The sequence below is a fragment of the Typopeltis vanoorti genome, chromosome 12, assembly GCF_054136105.1.
Source record: "Typopeltis vanoorti isolate ZY-2024b chromosome 12, IOZ_Tvanoo_1.0, whole genome shotgun sequence".
Taxonomy (NCBI): Eukaryota; Metazoa; Arthropoda; class Arachnida; order Uropygi; family Thelyphonidae; genus Typopeltis; species Typopeltis vanoorti.
Window position 1 is genome coordinate 124,221,903 of NC_143560.1, and position 20,456 is coordinate 124,242,358.

Below are 20,456 nucleotides of genomic sequence, written 5' to 3' on the forward strand. Positions count from 1 at the left end.
CCTTGAATAGGTTAGTAGCAATCCACTTCTAGTATAGCATCACATAACTGTAGCTTCATTTAACTGGCTGTACAATTATACAACCAGTGAATTGATTTCCTGCTCAGATTGGATAATTGATGGATTACACATCAAAAGCAAAACTGTCATTCTAATATTCATGTGATACACTCAAGAATATCAAATAAACTTGTAATTTTCTTCTTGAATAATTTCATATCACCCAAGCCTTATAATTGTTGAAACAGCAAAAGTTATTTTTAATCACTGGTACATGCCCCATTGTTTGAAAGGATCAAACACATACCTATTGAGATACATGCCACTCAGACATGAGTTTCACTGAATTAGGGAACTTAATATTAAATCCATTGAAAGGGAGCCAAGCTTATATAGTATCAGTCAGATCACAAAACAGAATTCTTAAGAGCAAAATGTTTCTATGGTCTGGATAGTAGCCTGTATGATTGTGTACTTGTTTTTTTTTCCTTATTTATCAGATTAAAAAATATATATATTTGTTTCAGCTTAAGTATTATATTATATTTTGGAGAAGCAGGGAACATGCTTAGTTTTCAAGTAAACTCATTTTCCCGAGCAGTGTTACTGAAATTGCCCAGTTTTTCTTCAAATGATGGTGTGGCTTATTTTAGAATGCTGCTCTAATATTTAATCTAAAAGTATAGACATCATCAGAAATGATAACCATTGTACCTATACAATATAAAAAATACTGCTTGCAGATAACCCATGGTTTGAACCCTTTCAAACTTTGGGGTGGCAGGGTTGTGTTAAAACTGGTGCAAGAACATTCATTTTACACATACAGTAACCCATCTCTTAAGTACTAATTCAACTAACCACACCCATGCAACTATATGAGGATGGTTGGTAATTTGGTGTCAGTACAGGTTACTTTACTAAAGTTTTGTAAGCCAAATCATATAATATAATATGCAAAATATACACTGACTTGCAAACTAAAATTAAACCAATGTTCGAACTCCAGAATAGGGGTTCCAGTTCATCTTTATTCTGTTTTTCTTAGCAAGTTGTGTGCACTATATAGATTTAATTCTGTCGTCTAATCTAATACACAACAAGAACGTAGAACCAAACTTGATGGTATAGCATCACATAACTGTAGAAAGCTTCACAACTAGCTGGGGCATAATCAAAACCATCCATATGGGCATCCCACCTAAGAGCATCACCGTTTCTCTCTCTCTCCTTGCCACACTGCCAAGAACATGAAACTGATAATCAAAGGCTTATGATGCAGAACAAAAATAATTCACAAAACTGGCTACCATCAATTTCCAAAATGTTAGAAGTAAAAGAATGCTGCTTATGGCCCTTTGAGAAATATTACAGGATTTATTTTCATTTTATAAACATACACATTTCAAACACAATAAACAACATACATACAGTCCATCTTGCAATTCTGATATTAGCTATTACACCTCTCTTGACAATCAGAATTACGCACCAAATGGCCATTCCATGACATTGGGGGCATTCGTTCATTTCCTGAGGGAACATTTTAGTGTTCCCTCAGGAAATGTGAATTTAAAATTTCCTCCTTTTAGTCTCCTGAAAGGAGGAAATTTCCCATTTCTTGACTTCTTAGATATTCCTAAATGTCAACATCCTTTGTTCAAAATACTCTAATTTTGAAAACTATGTTCTTCATTTCATTCTAAATTACATTATCCACAACCTGATCCTCCAAACAGGTCATTCAAAGCAAGACGCATTATTATTACGGGCAACTTCATGGAGTCCTTAGACTCATCGAGAAAGGCCCTAAACATCATGTCAACAACTATTTAGCTTCCACACAGTATCTATCATACCTTGCCTTGAACCTACTCACAGTCATGGCACCCACAACAGACTCTGGCAACTTATTCTACTCATTCACCACTCTCCATGCAAAAAACCTAGTTCTAACACCTTTGCTAACCACACTCTTGCCCAGTTTCCATGGATGGACCCTAGTCCTCCCACCACCAGACCTGTTCTGAAAAATATCCTCTGAATTAATCTTATAGAAACCCTTCAGTAATTTGAATGTCTCAATCATATCGCTCCTTTTCTGCCTATCAACCAATTTCTGCAACCCACAAATCTTCAACCTGTTCTCATAAGGTTCATTCCATAGACCTGCTATCATCCTGGTCACTCATCTCCGGATCCTCTCCACCTCCTCCCCATCAAGAAGAAACCCTGGCGCCCAGATCTGAGCACAGTAGTCAAGATGGAGTCTTATCAAGGCTCGATACAGAGGAGCAATAACTTGTTTGTCAAAGTATTCTTCAGTAACCACGTGATTTGATGAGCTGATTTAGCCACTTTTGCAATGTGTCCCCTAAACTTCAACTCCCTATCCACCAACATCCCCAAATCCCTGGCTTCGTCAATTTCCTGGAGTACAGTTCCACCAATGTGGTATACTACTGCTAATCTTTTCACCCCAAAATGCATAACCTTACACTTTGCCACATTAAATTGACATCCATTCTCCTTAGCCCAGTCTCCCAATCTATCCAAATCATCTTACAAAATTTTGACATCATGTGCATTCACTATTGCTCTACCCAACTTTGCTTCATCAGCAAACAAATGAATAGTTCCTCTCAGATCCTTTCTGACATCATTAATGAACAAATTAAATAGTAGTGGTCCAAGAACAGAATTATAATCACAGATGACTTGAAATAAAGGCCAGCTTCCTTTATTGCTTATGTAGACGCTTACAATCAGTAGAGCCATCACCAGAGCCAAATTGAAATTTCAAAGGAGAAATGCAAACTCAAACCTCATTGAAAGTTATATTACAATGAAGTTAACACAATTTTTGTTCACCCTTGCTCTCACCAGATTACTGCAACATCATAAAAAGACAATGCAAACTCTTCCAACATATACCTGTTCGTTAATTTTTATACTGAGCCAAATTGTCTCCTACCATACAAAAAACAGTGAACTTTATATGCCTTCTCTTTGATCTTTCTAGATACCAAAATATCTTCTGATGCCAGTTGTTCTTCCCTAGTAATTGTATTAAAAACCTACATTACAGAATCAGCTCCTTGTGGCAGTTTCGACAAACTGACCAGGATGTGTTCTTGTCCATATGACCTACAATCTAGATAGATATTGCTTGACTGGCATATGATTAGAAGGCAGAAGAAAATGTATAATTTAGAATCTTTTGCTATTCTGCATGGCAAAAAAACTACATAAGTAATATAGCATTAGGTAGTATGGGATCACTCTAAAGCTCTTCATCTGCTTTTCATTAACCTTCTCTCACTTACTTCAAATCCTAGACATAATACATAATATATTCAAGAGCAGGCTTTTACGAACATCCGTGTCTTATGTAGGATTCAAACTCATGAGACAAAAATGCAAGTTGGAGAGCAGGTATGCTATCCAGCTCATGATGATGACTTCATGTAAAGGTGAGTTAGCTGATCTATGGAACAGCAGAGTTTTCATCCAGAGAACAATTTTTGTCTGTTAATTGTGTAATTAACAGGCAAAAAACAATTAGTAGACAGTGAACATGCTGTGTGCAGAGAGCCTGCATGAGCCCACTTCCATGGAGGTATCATATAACAATAATAAACAATGATGCAATACAACAGGCAAGGTCTCAGCAAGCTATTATGAACATGGCTCTTCTTATTCATAAGAAGTTTGGGTTTCTTCTGTTGAAGGAATCTGATGTATTCCTGTATTACCTAATAAATGTAGTTCTGTAGAAATGATACATACCAGTGAAAGTGCGACGAGATACAACAGTGTACAAACAGATAAACGTTTTGCAGGCGTAGTAGTCTCAAGGTCATGTTCAGTTAAAATAGTCTTAAGTTTGGGTTATGCAGTAAATTATCAACTTATTATTATTATATGGATTTGTGTTATGTATATTGTCATAATGAATCAAAATAAATAGAAAGGTTTAGTTGAAAAACAAGATTAGTTAATATTTCTCTAGTGTAACACAGCATCAAAAGCTGATGCAATGACCATGGAAAATATTAATGAGCATTCAAATTAAGTTGACAGATACTGGAAGAATGCTAAACAAAGCTCTCTTTGCTCATCACTTTTTTTTGGGGGGGGGGGGGGGAAATAGTATTTATTGATGCATCAAGTTTACTTTCTTTCTTAATCCTTCTCTTACTTTTTATAGTGTCGAGGCAGTATTCTTGTAACCACAACCATACTCGAGGATAAGGTGGCTGGCCCTATGCCCCCTGCTGTGTCCTACGTTCGTAGATGCATGTAGTCACAGAGCCAGTTTGCCTGTTGTGGCGGAATAAAAACCAGATTTTCTGGGTGAAAAAAAACCCTACCTCCATATGAGACTGGCTAATTCACTTTCATCGAAGGAGACCAGATAAAGGTTCCTCGCGTCACTGACAGGAATCGAACCCAGGTCTTTCCAACCAAAGAGCTTCATCTATACTGACTGAGCTACAGAAACTTATCAAGTTTACTATGGAAATAAAAATTAACAATTCTTCTAGACTGTCTCATATGTCAGTATATCATTTAAGTTGTATTTGTTTACAGAAAGTTCACTTTTAATGTAGCACAGAAATCTGGCATCATTAACACCCTTACCCATCAAGCCCATGTCATTTGCTCAAATGAATACCTGTTATTGTTCTATCCATATAATTGTATACATCTCTTTAAATGGCTGAAATGTATCCATTAATCAAATGCTAAATAATTATTTGCTTACATAAAGATCTGCTGAAATTGGATAATTGTTCAATATGTCAAAAAATGATTTTTTTTTTTTAATTGAAACTACTCATGCTCTAATGAGATTCATCTTTTCCTTTCCTCCTGTACAGAACAGGGCCCAATTTAAGGTGGTTGTGGTCTTAAGCTGCAACTTTTAAGAGGCTAGCAGTGAAAGAAGTATCTTAAAAGGAACCCAAAAATAATAGTTCTGTTTCAGAATAAGACCAGATTGCAAAGATGTCATCCACAAAATGTAGCCAAATGCAAGGTTGAGGAGAAATAGTGTTAGAAATCCAATCCTCTGAACACTCCATAAAATAATCAGCCAAAGCAGGTGATATAAAACTACCCATTGCAGTACCCTCAATAAAAAAAAAAAATCATTTTTTGACATATTGAACAATTATCCAATTTCAGTAGATTCAACACATTCAGATCAATGTCAGTTATTTATTACATGAAGTAAAATAACTGGCATTGATAGTAAACTTGAATACTTTGATGATGTCATCAGGAAAATCTATTTGCAAAAGCTGTAGAGTTTCTTTAAGCAGTATATTTGTAAACTACCACATCAAAGGAAATGATCATATCAGACTCTTAAAATCAAAGCTATTTTTCCTCTGAAGTTCTGTAAAAGTCTTGGAAGATATTTTGCCAAATAAGTAGGTGGTCCTATACACTCAACTATTGGACATAATGGATAACCAGATTTGTGTACCTTAGGAAGGCCAGAGCAAGCATGATGAATCTGCAACTTTTCAAATCCACCTATATCAATGACACATCATCACCTTTTATTGCTTGTCAGTGTTTATCAAATAACCTGTTTTTGTCATCTTTGCTATTAGAATCCAAGAACATCAAGCCTTGCTTCTCATGCCATTGACACTGTACAGAGTTCACTGGAACCATACCACGATGCTACACTACAGAAGGTTCAAATATGATCATCTAATGTTTTGAATCGTGTGAAGCCCTATGCCACTGCCCTACAGCTGTGACCGAGACATGACATTATAAGCATGCTGTATGACTTGGTCTTGTATTCAGAATTTAAATGTTGTTTCCAGTTCTGCCTTCTTCCTGAATGAAGCTCATGCCATATTGAGCAAAATATATAGGAGTAATAAATTCTATATTTAGTTCTCTCTTACATGTGTGAAGCCATTAATTAAAAAATTATACTATGTCTAACATGCATGTCTCTATTAAACATCTAGTAAAATAGTACTATGTGATTAAATTTACATTACTAACTGATTAACTATTTTCCACCAAATTAGTCCTATTTGTCAGGACTATCAGATGTTATATTTTGGTATTCTAATGTGTTTAACTACATCAGTTTATCTAGATCTTGTTGGATTGATAAGTTTTGTCCTCTGTTCTTTAACCTTTCCGCTCTTATTGTTTTACACATCATACATTGGAATCTCACATATTCTCTAAGGCTAATTAATGTCAAGTTCTGTTCCTTTCCAATCTTTATTTTTAATGCAATTCTGCTATTGACCTGTTCACTCCTAATTTTTCTCAATGTATGATCTCTAGTCTTTGATCAACTGTTTCATTTCTAATCCAACTCTGAGATTCATAAGTTAAAATTGCTTTGAAAACTTTCTTGTATACAGTTAGTTTAGTTTATATATTTAATTTGCATCTTCACTAAAAGTGCCTAAATTATTGAAATGTTTTTCTTGTTCTATAAGTTCTCCACTAGAATAAATTTATTGAAAATTTATTTTTCACTTGGTCAGACTATAATAAATTTAGTTTAATCCTATATCCAAGTGTGTGCAAACAAAGTTTGTTGTACCATTTACCCCATTCCTGAAGATACTTTCAGGTGCAAACTTTGTTTGCACACACTTGGATAAAGGATTAAACTAAATTTATTATAGTCTGACCAAGTGAAAAATAAACTTTCAACATCTTTCTCTAAATCCAGAGTAATTTAATAAAAAGGTGGCACACCGTTTGGCAGCTCCTATAGGAGGAGATGTCCTTGCTAATGCTTCTGCCTGGTATCTCCACTTGGGCCTAGCTCCCACTGAAGAGACCTCAATAAAGGTTGAAACTAGTCTGGGTAGTGGCCCTTCCCTTAACGCATAACATTATACATATCCACAAGAAGATGTGTTTTGCATTATGGGAGATACTGAGATAGGAGTGTTGGTAGCTCGCTCCACCTTTGCAAGGAGTTGCCCGGTGTTGTACCACTTACCCCAGTCCTGAAGATACTTTCAGGCGCAAACTTTGTATGCACACACTTGGATAAAGGATTAAACGAAATTTATTATAGAATAAATTTGGTTGATGTTTTTCATCAACTCTGAGGAATATGAAGCAGAAGAGCTATGGAGATAAATGGCCTGCGATGAAGTATATGTCACCTTCAAAGAGTTAGTAATATGACCTTTATGGAGAGATTGAATTTGCTAGAAAATGGAGACTGCTTGGAGCATGATTTCAACAGTTTGGATGCCTCAGGAGATATCACCAAGAGTCATGAATTGATCACAAACAGGAAGACAGAGAGAGAATGGCCTAGATTTACATATAGAGAAAGAGTCATGGAGATAATGTAACCTGAGCAGTGCAAGAAGGCTTCTGGGATGAGCATTCACAATGAAGAAGGGATAAAAAGAGAAATGAACATGACATCCTGTTAATTTTTTTCCAATACTCAGCAGTTGCCTTGCAACAAGCTTTGATAATTGAGAGATCATTTTACTTTTAAATTGTCTCAAGTATTCCTGGTACTTTATAACTTCAATCAACTTGAACGTATTTTAGAATTCTCCCTTCATACTTTACTACAGAAAGGAAAGGTATGGATTATTTTATGTCAAAAATTGCTTTTAAGCTTGGTTTGACAGATTCCACAGACCAAACTTTTGGCTCATGAACTTCATAGCTCCAAAAAGCTATCAACAATACTTCAGCAACAAATTCTGCTCACTATCAAAATATAAAGCTAGAATTCTGTTTGAAAAAAACTTTGTAACAGCAAATGTTTCTTTCTATAGCTAATAAAGCCAGATGAGATCTAAGCTGTTCAGATTATTGAGCAGATAAATTTAAACCTCTTAGAAGTTGATTTATTCTTCTGTTCAATTAGATAAAGTTTGTTGACAGCTTCATAAATGCTTTCACATATTGATATTTTGTCTATATTGTTTGAGGGTGCTAGAGATCATCAGCACCCTCAAACGTATAGTCTCAACAATTTTCTGTAATGAGCAGGCTCTGAAGAACGAGTATCAAATTATAAGAAAAACCTTTATAAAGAACAGCCACAAGAGATCCTTCACAAGAATGCTACCAAATATAAAAAAATATTACAATAATGCCATAGCCATTCTGTACATTAAGAAAATATCCAAAAACACAGAACACTGCAAAAATCCAATATTAAAGGCAACATTCAAACCACTCATAAAAGCCTACTCAGTTCCTCTAAAAAGATCCCCTTCTTCACCTTGCCTACTCAGGAGTGTAAAAAATCCATTATGATACAAAGGATAACTTAATAAAATCCATTATAAAAGTATGGTTATGAGATGCAGAAATAAGAAAATGTGTTCTACATTGGTAGAGTCCATGCCTAAGCATATTAATGAACTTATCAGCAACAGAGGAGCACATATAAATTAATTAGGTAAAGCTGGAGTTTAATTTTTATACTCATTTTCTTGCAAAATTAAAATTTTTCTTTAAAATGTGAGCGTTTGGATTAATTTGTTCATTACTATACCATTTCAATAAGAAGAACACAACACATTAAATTCCTTCATTATGAATAAACAGGCCTTTCCAATCACAATATAAACATGTTACAGAATAGACTAGAAAGACACCCAATCCTTACATCATACCAGAACTTGGTATAAAAGAAAATTCAAAGAAGTTTGTGTGATGCTGAGTCATCATTCTAATTTCAACAAGAATGATGGATTAGCAATTCCAATTGTCTGGAAGGACCCATCTGCAACCTATATAGCATCAAGGTGCAGAAGAACAGAATGGCAGAAATCCCAAAACCTCCAAACTGAGAAAAGCCTGATTAATGGACAATAAACATAACCTAACAATAACAGGATTGTAGGGGTAGTAATTAATGTAGTTCTATTCAATTATTAATTTTATTTCTTGTGTGTGTGCTTTTTAAATTTTGCTCTTCCTCTTTCTTTCCCTCACCAGAGGTCAGACAAGGGTAAACAGTTAAAGCAATTATGCTGTAGAGCAAAGTGTATGTAGCTTGTATTTTAATGTGTGTGGATGTTGATTGTTATTTTATCTTAATTTTATGGAAATTGCTCTTACATGGGTATTTGGCCCCATAATTTATACACAAGGAATTTGATGTGGTTAAAGCTTTGAAAAAGTTGATTAAAGCCAGAATGTAGAAGAATGGGCAAACAGAAATGTGATATTCTACAAGGAGACATAACTTTGTGAAGGGGAAAGTCTTGCTTTAGCTGTGGAACTTTGCAAAAGAATTTGACAGAATACCATATGGAAATCTGTTACTTATATTGTAGCAAATGGTGATGAATGTGAAGCTGGCAACTTGCATAAGAAGATGGCAGTTACAGAGTATGTGGTAGATCAGATTCTAGGAGAAAGCATGTGACCAGTGGTTGTCGCAAGACTCAGTGCTTCTGTACTGCTGTTTAACTTGCATGTTAATAATACTGAGGATGATAGACAGGAGAATATCCAGTTATTTGTTGATAATACTACATTGGGAAAAACTGCAAGCAAGCCTGATTGGCTGAGTGGTTAGTGTATCTGTTCTCCAGCCAAAAGGCTGTGGGTTCGAATCCCGTCGTGGGCATGGATGTTTGTGATTGTCTGTGGAAATGCTAGCGTAGTTGGTGGAGACAGAATTGTAGAGTAGGTGCCCTCCCTTGATGAATCTTTGGACTCCCTGGAGGTGTCACGTAATAATATGAATAGGATATAGGGATCCTAGTAGAATTTGAGCAGTAACATTGTGAGCGAAGGATAATGGTTGCCCGTTCAATGATACAATGCATAGTTTCCATAGTGAGAGGGCTACAGTTTGTGTATTATACCAATGGAATTTTATTGCAAGTAACTGATGAGACTAGAAATATGGAAGTGAAAAGGTAATTAAGGTTCTATTGCAAAAAAGTGGAAAAAAAAACAGCTCAAAGGATGAATTAGATGTAACAGATACAAATAAGGCAGTCTCTCTGTCTTTCTTTATGATGGCTTGAAATGAACACAAGTAGACTGTGCTTGGGTATGGTTGGTTATAGGTTGAGAAATCAATGGAGAAGGTACATAGCTTGCAGAATATTCACTATGATGACAGATTTAAGATTTAGTTTCAAAATTTGCCCATGCCATGCTTATCACTTTAAGCATAGCATGGAATTTCTGCTACATGTTGAGCAATTCATATACTAATTGTTAATCCTTCTGTCATATATTATGCTTACACTATTGTGTCATGTTTCAAGTAACATGGAAGATTCCCACAATATGTTGAGAATAAAACCTATAAAGAAATTAGGTCACTTTTGCATAAAAAAAGAATTTACATTTACTATTTGTTTTATATTATGCCGATTTTACTATCACAAATACAAGGACAGATGACATCTGTGACAAGTGTTACAGACACAGCACAGATCAGAAGATCAAACAAGAAGCACAATGACAAACAGATAAGTAGCTGTACCTCTGCTGAGAAACTCAAGTCTAAGCAAAGAAATGTTTGTGAATAAAATATCTTCACAACTACATTACTTTTGTACAATGGTTGACTTCTGTTTCACAGCCAACTGCCTGAGTATCCCACATAATGCACAGCACACCCCTTTCTGGATGTGTGTAAATACTGCTATGCACTATGAGAAATGTCGCCACTCAAACTTTATTTTCCTGACTTCCATGGAGTCACAAAACCATTGTACAAGGTCAATAAAGTCTATTGTATCACTCCTTAAACTTATCCACCATTTGCACTTTCACTGCCCTCTCAGACAATGCATTCCATGCTCTTACCATGCAAAAAAAACTTACTTCTCACCTTTTTACTTACTACTTCCTTTTGCAACTTCCAGGGATGGCCCCATGTCATTGTTCCTTCCCCTTGTTCTACCGCTTGGTTTTGATCTTTGAGATCTCATCAGTATAGTGACTTTTTTTCCATAATGCAATAGCAATATATAAATCCAAAAGGATGTGTAGTGCATTATGAGATACTGAGGCAGTTTAATGCAAATCAACAGCCTCTATATACAAGTAACTTACTTAACATGCAAATATTTGTTTGCTTATGCCTGGATAAAGATTAAAGCAAGAATAACATTTCTTATTGTAGAAATTTTATATTGGCTTTATTAATTGACCAGATATTTGTAAAATATGTAAAAATTGTCTACAAGTTTCACCAGCATTACTGTCTTGCTTCTTCGGACATATGCAATGATACATGGAAATAACATTTACTAGTAAAAAAGAAGAATGGAGTAACACATGGGACATGGTATACCAGTCATTGTTTATTGAGCGTTATATAGTTTTTGGTGAAATTAAATTCTGGTTAGCTGAGCGAACTTATTAGGCTTTTCCAGATGTCTTTCAGAATCATTCCTCGATTTCTGTTTAGATTTTCACCAGAGCGGAGTACAATGGCTGCTTCTTTGAAGTTTCTACATCGAAAATTCTCTTCTATATAGGGCATGGAACTTTTATCCTAATCAATACTGTGGTTAGAGATCAAGAAGTGATGGGCTACCTGAAGTATCTGTTCTGTTGTTGTTCACGTTTGGAATAAAAGCTCCATGCTCTATATAGAAGAGGATTTTCGATGTAGAAACTTCAAAAAAGCCGCTGTTGTACTCCACTCTGGAGAAAATCTAAACAGAAATCAAGGAATGATTCTGAAAGACATCTGGAAAAGCCTAATAAGTTCGCTCAGCTTACCAGAATTTCATTTTGCCAATAACTGTATAACGCACTCAGTAAACAATGACTGATACACCATGTCCCATGCATATGATGTTACATGCCGTATTTATTCGACTGTGTTACATATCATTTATTCGACTGTGTTACTCCAGTCTTCTTTTTTACTAGTAAATGTTAGTTCCATGTACCATTACACATGTCCTGAAGAAGCCAGACAGTAATGCTGGTGAAACTTGTAGACAATTCTTATATATTTTAATTCAGAAATGAAGATAGAAACTATTTCAATGTAAAATGACATAAGTAGATTTACTTAAAGAAAACAATACAGGCAAAATCCTTTTAAATAATAACTTTAGAATAATCGATTCAGACAATATGTATCTAGGCAAGGATAGTTGTAATGTTTGACACCAAACATGAAGAAATGATTCTTGAATGAGAGGTAGACAGTAGCATTATGAACAAAATTTTAATGTGAGAAAGCAGATTCCACTGAAGTGCTAAAAATAAAATAAAAGTGTAGAAACCATTTATCAAAACATGGAAAAGTTTGGGAAAAAAAGGCAGCATACCTATTTGATTTCTTTACTGAATATAAAGACTAGTCATTACTATGTTCATACAAAAACATTCAGTTCATGTTTTATGTGTTCACATAAAACAAAAGCCTTATTGACTACATAATTGTTTAAGTGATATGTTTACCAAGTGGCATAATAAGGCAAATAACAGGTTTTTCAATTGAAGAATTTAAGTTAGTGGTAGTTGCATGCTCATGACTTGGAAGGTGAAAAAGAATGTTGAAAGAAATTTGAAACTTTTTTTGAAATTTCAGAAAAATGCATGATGGTAGAACTGTGTGGGGCAAATGGATAGAAAGGATGGTGACTGTTCATGTTTAGTTTAACAGTTTTAATTTACAACACAAGAATAATTCTTGTGTTGTGAATTTGCAATATCCTGATCACCGCAACTTCATCTACCTCTATTCTCATCTCAGTCTGTCACATCTTCACTTGGATGATAAATCTCACAAAATGACTATTTCTTCTTTTGTCATCAACATTCATTAAAGTTATCCTATCAATCATTTCTCCTTTTATTCAGCACTCGGCACATAGTGAAAGTGGTAGAAAATATCCAGGAGGAACATAGTACATTTTAGTACTGGATATTATAGAAGAGTCAGTGGATGTCTGTATAAATTCTACCCATGAAAACTATGTTAGTTATAACATCTGAACCAAGATTTATTCTGAAACCTTGCTCAAAAAAAAAAAAAAAAAAAAAAAAAAAAAAAAAAAACTCTTCACATTTCCATTAACTGTGGTGGTTTCATAATGGACAGTAAAGTGTATCTACTGCCTAAGAGTATTCAAACTCAATTTGATGGCTTAGTGGAGAGAGTGGTTTTAGCATGCACCTCCTTCAACCAACAGGCTTCAAGTTCAAATCCCACCATGAGCAAAGAATGTTTGTGAAAATCTTAAGATGAATTTTACAAATTTCATCACCTACTGTGAGACCACTGTCCTGCTTACTGTAATCCTGAAGGGACATGAAAAAGTTCCATGTTCAGTCTCTAGAGCAAGGATTCCAGCTAATATAAAAAAATTTAAATGACAAAAAATATTTTAGTTCACTCACAGTACTAAGTACACACCCACAAAAGATGTGTGTGTGTGCGTGAGTGCATTAGCACTATTGTTGGCAGAAGTCAAAAAAACACTCATGATTTGAACCCATGCTCTCTAGAGCAGAGATACTATTCATCTAATTATGCGGGATGGTAAAAAAAAAAGTTTGTACAGTTAAGTTCAGATGATATCTGATATGATGTCTTTGTTTTGCAGTGGGTATACTGCATAAGCTAAAGCCCAGACGACCGATTTGAGTTTTCATTGTACCAATGTATTAAAAGGAGGAATAAAAAAGGAATGAGGAAATTACAGAAATTTCTTATTAAGTATCCCAGTAAATTATGCAAACATACCATGAGCCAAGAACAGCCGAAGACAAACTTCAAAGAAAGTAAGATAGATTCAGGCCAAATAGGTATCAGATTTCACTTTATGCAAAAGCTAAAAAATCATTGGAATTTAACAAGAAATTAAGTTTAGATCTTGAAAATGTATGTGATCGAGTACTGCAGGGGGGGGGGGATTCAAAACAAAAATTAAATAGAACCTTATATAAAGAAATATAGCTTAAGTAGCAGTAACAGGTAGAATTAAAGAATGTACAGGAGGCATTAAATCTAGTTTGTAAATCAATGTAGATTATATTATACTTGCTATCAAATTCAAAATCTTCTACCAATATAGAAGAAAACATGATAGGAAACTAGTAATAAAACTAATTGTGCAGGACTATCATAGTATCATGTAATAACGCCCCTTCACATTAAGGTACATGCCAGGAAATGATAAAAAAAATACACTAAAAACAGATATAAGAATTACGTAAAACATATTAGTTTTCAATTCCTGTAAGTAAGCTATTTCTTTAAAGAAAAAAAGTTCTTCAAAGCTTCTTGAGAACTGATCTGAAATTCAAAAAAATAATTTGCAAATAAGTGGAAAGTAGATTTTTATTAAATTTGGATGCAATTTCACTTCCAATTTGGAATTCCTATATTTCTTTTAAATATATATTTAGCTAGAACTACTTTCCAGCTATATTTTTATGTGGCTCCCACAAAGGTTGGTCGATTGGTAGAGCCTCTGCTACTAATGGCTCGCAAAAAGTTAAACAAGTTTCAGCGCGGTTAGTAGTTGGAAGGGGGTCAATCATTCAATGCTGTTGGCACACTCTCCCTCAATGAGCCTTTGGACTTCCTGGAGGTGTCACATAATAATAATAATAATAATATACACATACACAAAGCTTCTAAAAATCTATAGTGTATTCATACAATGGGTGGGCCAAGGATTTTTTTTTCATTCTTTTATTAACCTAGCTCTAGAAACAACACACTGAAGTTTTTCAAGGCACTTCAGGCCTCCAATAAGTGGAGCAGTGGTTTCACACAGGGAGGTGATATTCATCTCCCACCTACAAAAATCGCAAACATCCATGCCCATGGCAGGATGTCGAACCCACAGATGGCAGGTTGGAGAGTGGATATGCTAACATTGCTAAGCAAGCCAGCAATGTAGAATATATATTACTTATTATTATTATGTATCACCTCCAAGGAGTCCAAAGACTCATTGAGAGTAGTGCATCGCCACTACCATCATATACACCAATGCCATATGTTGCCCACCACTACTAGTACTTTTTGTCTGTAAACTGCATGTGTTCTCAAGGACAGTCTACATGTGGGAAGAAAAATCAGTTTCTGGGAGAAAACCTTGCCACCTCCGTATAAGATCAGCTAACTCACCTTCAATTGAAAGAAAGCAAAGCAATTGAAAAAAACCAAACTTTGGCCTTTTCTTATCATTCAGAATTTCCATTGGTAATTTCCAGCTTTCTAAAATCTGTTAAGACATGCAACAGAGAAATGTGGGAAATCCACTGAAATAAAGAAAACATATCTAGAAGTAAAAATATTTTACTAAGAATATACATTAAACTAGATATTTCTGTTTCTGAATCAAACTGCTCACAATATAGAAAAATGCAGTCAGGAATACATATCCATACTTGAAGTAGAAAAAGCCATCAAAGGCTTGAAATGTGGAAAGGCAGCAGGAGTAGATGATATTCAACCAGAAATGCTGAAGTATGGTGGTATAAAAGTCTTACAGTGGCTGCACTGCATAGTTCAGAAAGCCTGGACAGAGGGACGAATTCCCGATGATTGGAGTAGAGCTCTCATAGTACCCATATATAAAAAGGGAAATAAAACTGAATGTGAGAATTACAGAGGTATTTCCCTACTGAGTGTTCCTGGCAAGATCTATGCAAGTATACTTGAGAAACGGTTGAGAAGAATTGTGGAAGAAAAGCTTGGTGAAAAACAAGCTGGATTCAGGCCAAATAGAGGCTGTCAGGATCAGATCTTCACTTTACGACAAATAGTCGAGAAAGCATGGGAATATAACAAAGATCTGTATTTAAGTTTTGTTGATTTGGAAAAGGCATATGACAAGGTGCCAAGAGAGAAGCTATTCCATACACTGCAGTTATATGGTGTCAATGGGGCATTATATCAAGTAATACCTAGTCTTTATTTGAGTTGTAAGTCAGCAGTTAGAATTGAAGGAAGTACAGGAAGATGGTTTAATGTTAAATCTGGTGTGAGACAAGGATGTACATTATCCCCTCTGTTATTCATTATCTATATGGATCACATTATGAAGGAAAGTGGTATTAAACATGATATCAAAATTGGAGATGTTAATGTCAGCTCTTTGCTTTATGCGGATGATGTTATACTTCTAAATAAATCCGCTACAAGTCTGCAAGATTCTCTGACTAAATTGAATAGCTGTTGTAATAGATATGGTATGAAGGTCAGCAATAAAAAGACAAAGACAATGAAAATAGGCAGAATCATTGAAAATGTCAACTGTGTTGTGAATGGAGAACCTGTGGAACAAGTAAAACATTTCAGCTACTTAGGCACGATTTTTACTGAAGATGGTAAATTAAATATAGAAATAGACAACAGAATCAGCAAAGCTGGTATGGTGGGAAGTCAACTGAATAAATTCATATGGAATAAGAGAGAAATTAATCGGAACACTAAATTAGCTGTATACAAGACAGTGTTCAAACCAGTTTTAACTTATGGATCTGAGAGCTAGGTCAGAAGTAAAACACTTGACCAAAGACCGCAGATATGAGAGTCCTGAGAAAGATTAGAGGCATGAACAGATGGCATCAATGGCAATATCATATTAAAAATGAGGATATTAGGAAAGAACTTGACATTGTCAGCATCCAGGAATGCATTAGCAGAGCTAATCTCAGGTGGTATGGTCACTTAAACAGAATGGGAGAGGAAAGATTAGCAAAACAAGTGTTCTCTGCCAGGTTGGCAGGAAAACGACCCAGAGGAAGACCAAGATATAGGTGGATTGATACGGTACAAAGTGCCTTAGACGACAGAAATATAAGATCTGATAATGTTGGAGTCTTGACAAGTAACAGACTGATTTGGAGGAAAATTGTAGATAGGAAGTTAGTAATGATATAATTTTTTCATGTAGTACTATCATATCCTGTACACCCCTTGAGGGTACATGGTAGGAATTTGATGATGATGATGAAACTAATGCAAACCTCTAATAAATTTACTAAGACTTAATAATATATTTATTAAGACATGCAACAGCTACCTATTTGAGAGAAGTGTGGTAAATCCAATGAAATAAAGAAAACATATGTAGACTAAAAATAACTAATATATATTAAAATAATGCACTATAAACAGTTATATCAATCACATGAATGCACTGTAAATTATTACAATGTTAGGATCCTAAAACTGTATTAAGAAATACAGTTGCTAAATACATTTCCTGCAATGAGTCTTCAGACTCCTGGTTCATTTATTGAGGTTGGGATGGCATAAAAACCTTGCCAATTTCTTTGAAATGGTGTTCGAATTAACACTTCCATTTCAGGAAAGTCAAATTGTCATCATCAGGGAACAAGGTACAGATATGTGTAAGTGATATGAAGGAAATTCAACTTGGATAAGATCCAAAGTTTCTTTAAGTGGAACAGTGATGAATGAATACAGAGAATATCAACAAAATTATGTCATCTGTGCTGGAAGTGTGAGGTTTTCTACTAAAGTGGGGAGTTTGTTTTTGTTTAGGTTTGAAGAAGAGGTACTCCCAGTACATATTGGGAGAGTACTGTAGCTCAGCATTTAGCTAATTTGCATGAGAGTGAATACATGCTATCCACAACTGGGTATAATGGCACATTTTATTTATGGATTTTTGGTAGCATACATATCTGGGGGTGGGGAGATTATATGCTTTTAGTTTATAAATAATTTTCACAAGCCAGGAGGAGGTGATTTTTTTTAAAGAACCTTCTTGTCTGTAAGGTTCAAAATCCAAATGACAATAAGTGGATAGCAACCTTTGGTGACTCCAATACCAAAGGTTATCTTCTCAAAACTTTACCTACTGAGAGCTCACTTTGATGAATATAACCTTCTGGCATAAGATTGCTAAGATACTGAATGGAATGTTTGCTCTCTTTACCCCACTAGAGAATTGCAAGAAGATTGCTGAGTAAGAAAGGTCATGCAGCTTGGATCATTTGGAAAGTACAAAGTATGTCAAATGAAGAGGAGGAATGTAGTTTTGTCACCAATAAAAACTATTGATTTTTTTTTTTTTTAAGTTGGTAAGGGGATATTCATTAATAATATGGGAGAAAAAGTGTGGAAGAAAGGACAGACTTGGGTTACTTTGGCATAGGTGGAAATTAAAAGAGACTATCCACCCTGATCAGAGGGGGAAACTGACAACCTAATTTCAAAGGGCAAAAATAGACCAGAAGATGCTGGCAAATAGGCTTCTATGCCAGTAATGAACAAATGTTGTATTAATGTCAAAAGTGACTGAGTTTCTATAAATCTATCCATGGGCTGTGTCTCAAGGTGAATAACATTGACTAGGAGATGTGCTGTGAAGTGAGAATATCAGAATTCATAATGGTGATCTCATTAATTAGTGGGCCTCGAGGTAGCGAAGTTGGTAGTCAGTGACATGTCAGAATCATGTGATATCTTGTACCCAGTACAGTAATGAGGGCATGAAGTGCCTGTGGCAAGTGTCTAACTTGCATCCCCCCCAACCCAAAAATTTTGAAAAATTTAAATGTAACAAGTTAAATTTTACTAAATGCAAAATTTAATTAACCCCATGAAAATGAGTTGCAGAATTTGTGTCTAAAGCAGCCTATTGCTGAAATTTAAAAATACAATATAAAATAGCAGACTTTTATATCTATTTATTTATTTTTAACATTTTTTACGTTTTGCGCCCCAAACCTAGTTGAGGCTGTGTTACACATCTTTCACCATGCCCTCATTACGGTTCTGCTTGTACAGTAATATTATTATTATTATTACCATCCAAGACCCCCCATGGAGTCAACGACTCATCTGGGAGGTCCTATAAAGGATCTCTCAGCAATATAGGATGTGTTTAATTCTGCATAAAATGGGACATAGTATATTATCTAGATCAGGAGACTTGGTGTTTTCTCAGCCTTGAAATGATGAGATAACAAAAAACGTCTTCTGTTCATGACATTACTTCTCGCATAGTACTACATAAATCCCAAATATGCTTAAACTTTGAATATTGTTCTTATATCAAAAACCACCCTTAGTGTTTAATGCAACCCAGAAGAGAAGTCTTTTTCACAGTCATTCTTTCACAGACTCACTCCACTCACAGTTTCTGCCTATAGGGTTTTTTTTTTTTTTCTGATGCTGCTACATCTAACTGGCCGCCACTAACTCCACTTTCTTCTAAGCATATGAAAACATGAGTCGCTGTTGGTCAACATCCATACACAGTTCATCTCCAGACCTACTGATCCAGCTTCTCCTAATAATTATTTTTGGAGCAAAGTTCTTCAGATTTTCTCCCTATGTACCAAGTACTATGACCTTCTGATCCACTTGCTCATCCACTGTACTGTTGTATTATAAAATCTACAGTCTTATGCATGGTATTAAAATTAAAAAATTGCATATTTAATTTCCCATCTTGAGTAAAATTTATGCCCAAATATCTAAAATGTGTAACACTTTTTATAGGTTCTACTTAGAATGCAGCTGATGCCTTCTTGCCTATTACCAAAAGAATGATTTTTCAGAGCAATTATTTAATTTGATTAAAGACCATGGGGACTTATAAAAAATTTAGGAGATATCATCTTCTTACAGTAAATAACTCAGGTTTACATCTATTTGGTTATGAGGTTTACTACTACCTTTCCTTCATAATGTGGCCCATTAAACCAAATACCCACGTTTTCTTCTCAACAGTGAATATTCTGTTTTTATATAATAAAATATTTAAATAAACAAGTAGATACTAAAATAAGTACTACTGAATAAAACTTAAGTGCAAATAATATGTAAATGAGAAAAATAGTAACTGATAGTAAATAATAATAACCACTGATAATATGATTCTAGCTGAGTTTGTAATGTACAAAATTTAATTCTTTCCCAAGTGCCAAGTATCAGTCTGGTTGTTCTCCTCTGCTCCTAAATATCCTTACACCGTCATTCCAAGCTTACCTGAAAATCCTGACTATTGTAGTATAAAAGGGATTAATTACAAAGTTGATACAAATGATTGAAATAATCCTATTTGCAGTTCTGGCTATTTTAAAAACCAAGAAGGGGAAGTATTTAATTGTGAGAGTAGGAAATGCATTGAAATTCTTCTTAAATTAGAAGTTAGCACATATGCAGTATAAGATTATATATGCAATAATAATGATACGACTAGTTATTAAATTTTAATTACTACTGATTGCAGTTAGCAAGTTACGGAACTTCCGGTAACAGGAAATGAATAATTGATATATTAAATTACCATATTATTATTACATGACACCTCCAGGGAGTCCAAAGACTCATCGAGGGAGGGCACCTACTTTACAACTCTCTATCTCCACCACTCAACCCACCAACAACTATCATCATCTACACCAACACCATCTACCGCCGACCACCACCACCACTAGTATTTTCACAGACAATCACAAACATCTATGCCCATGGTGGGATT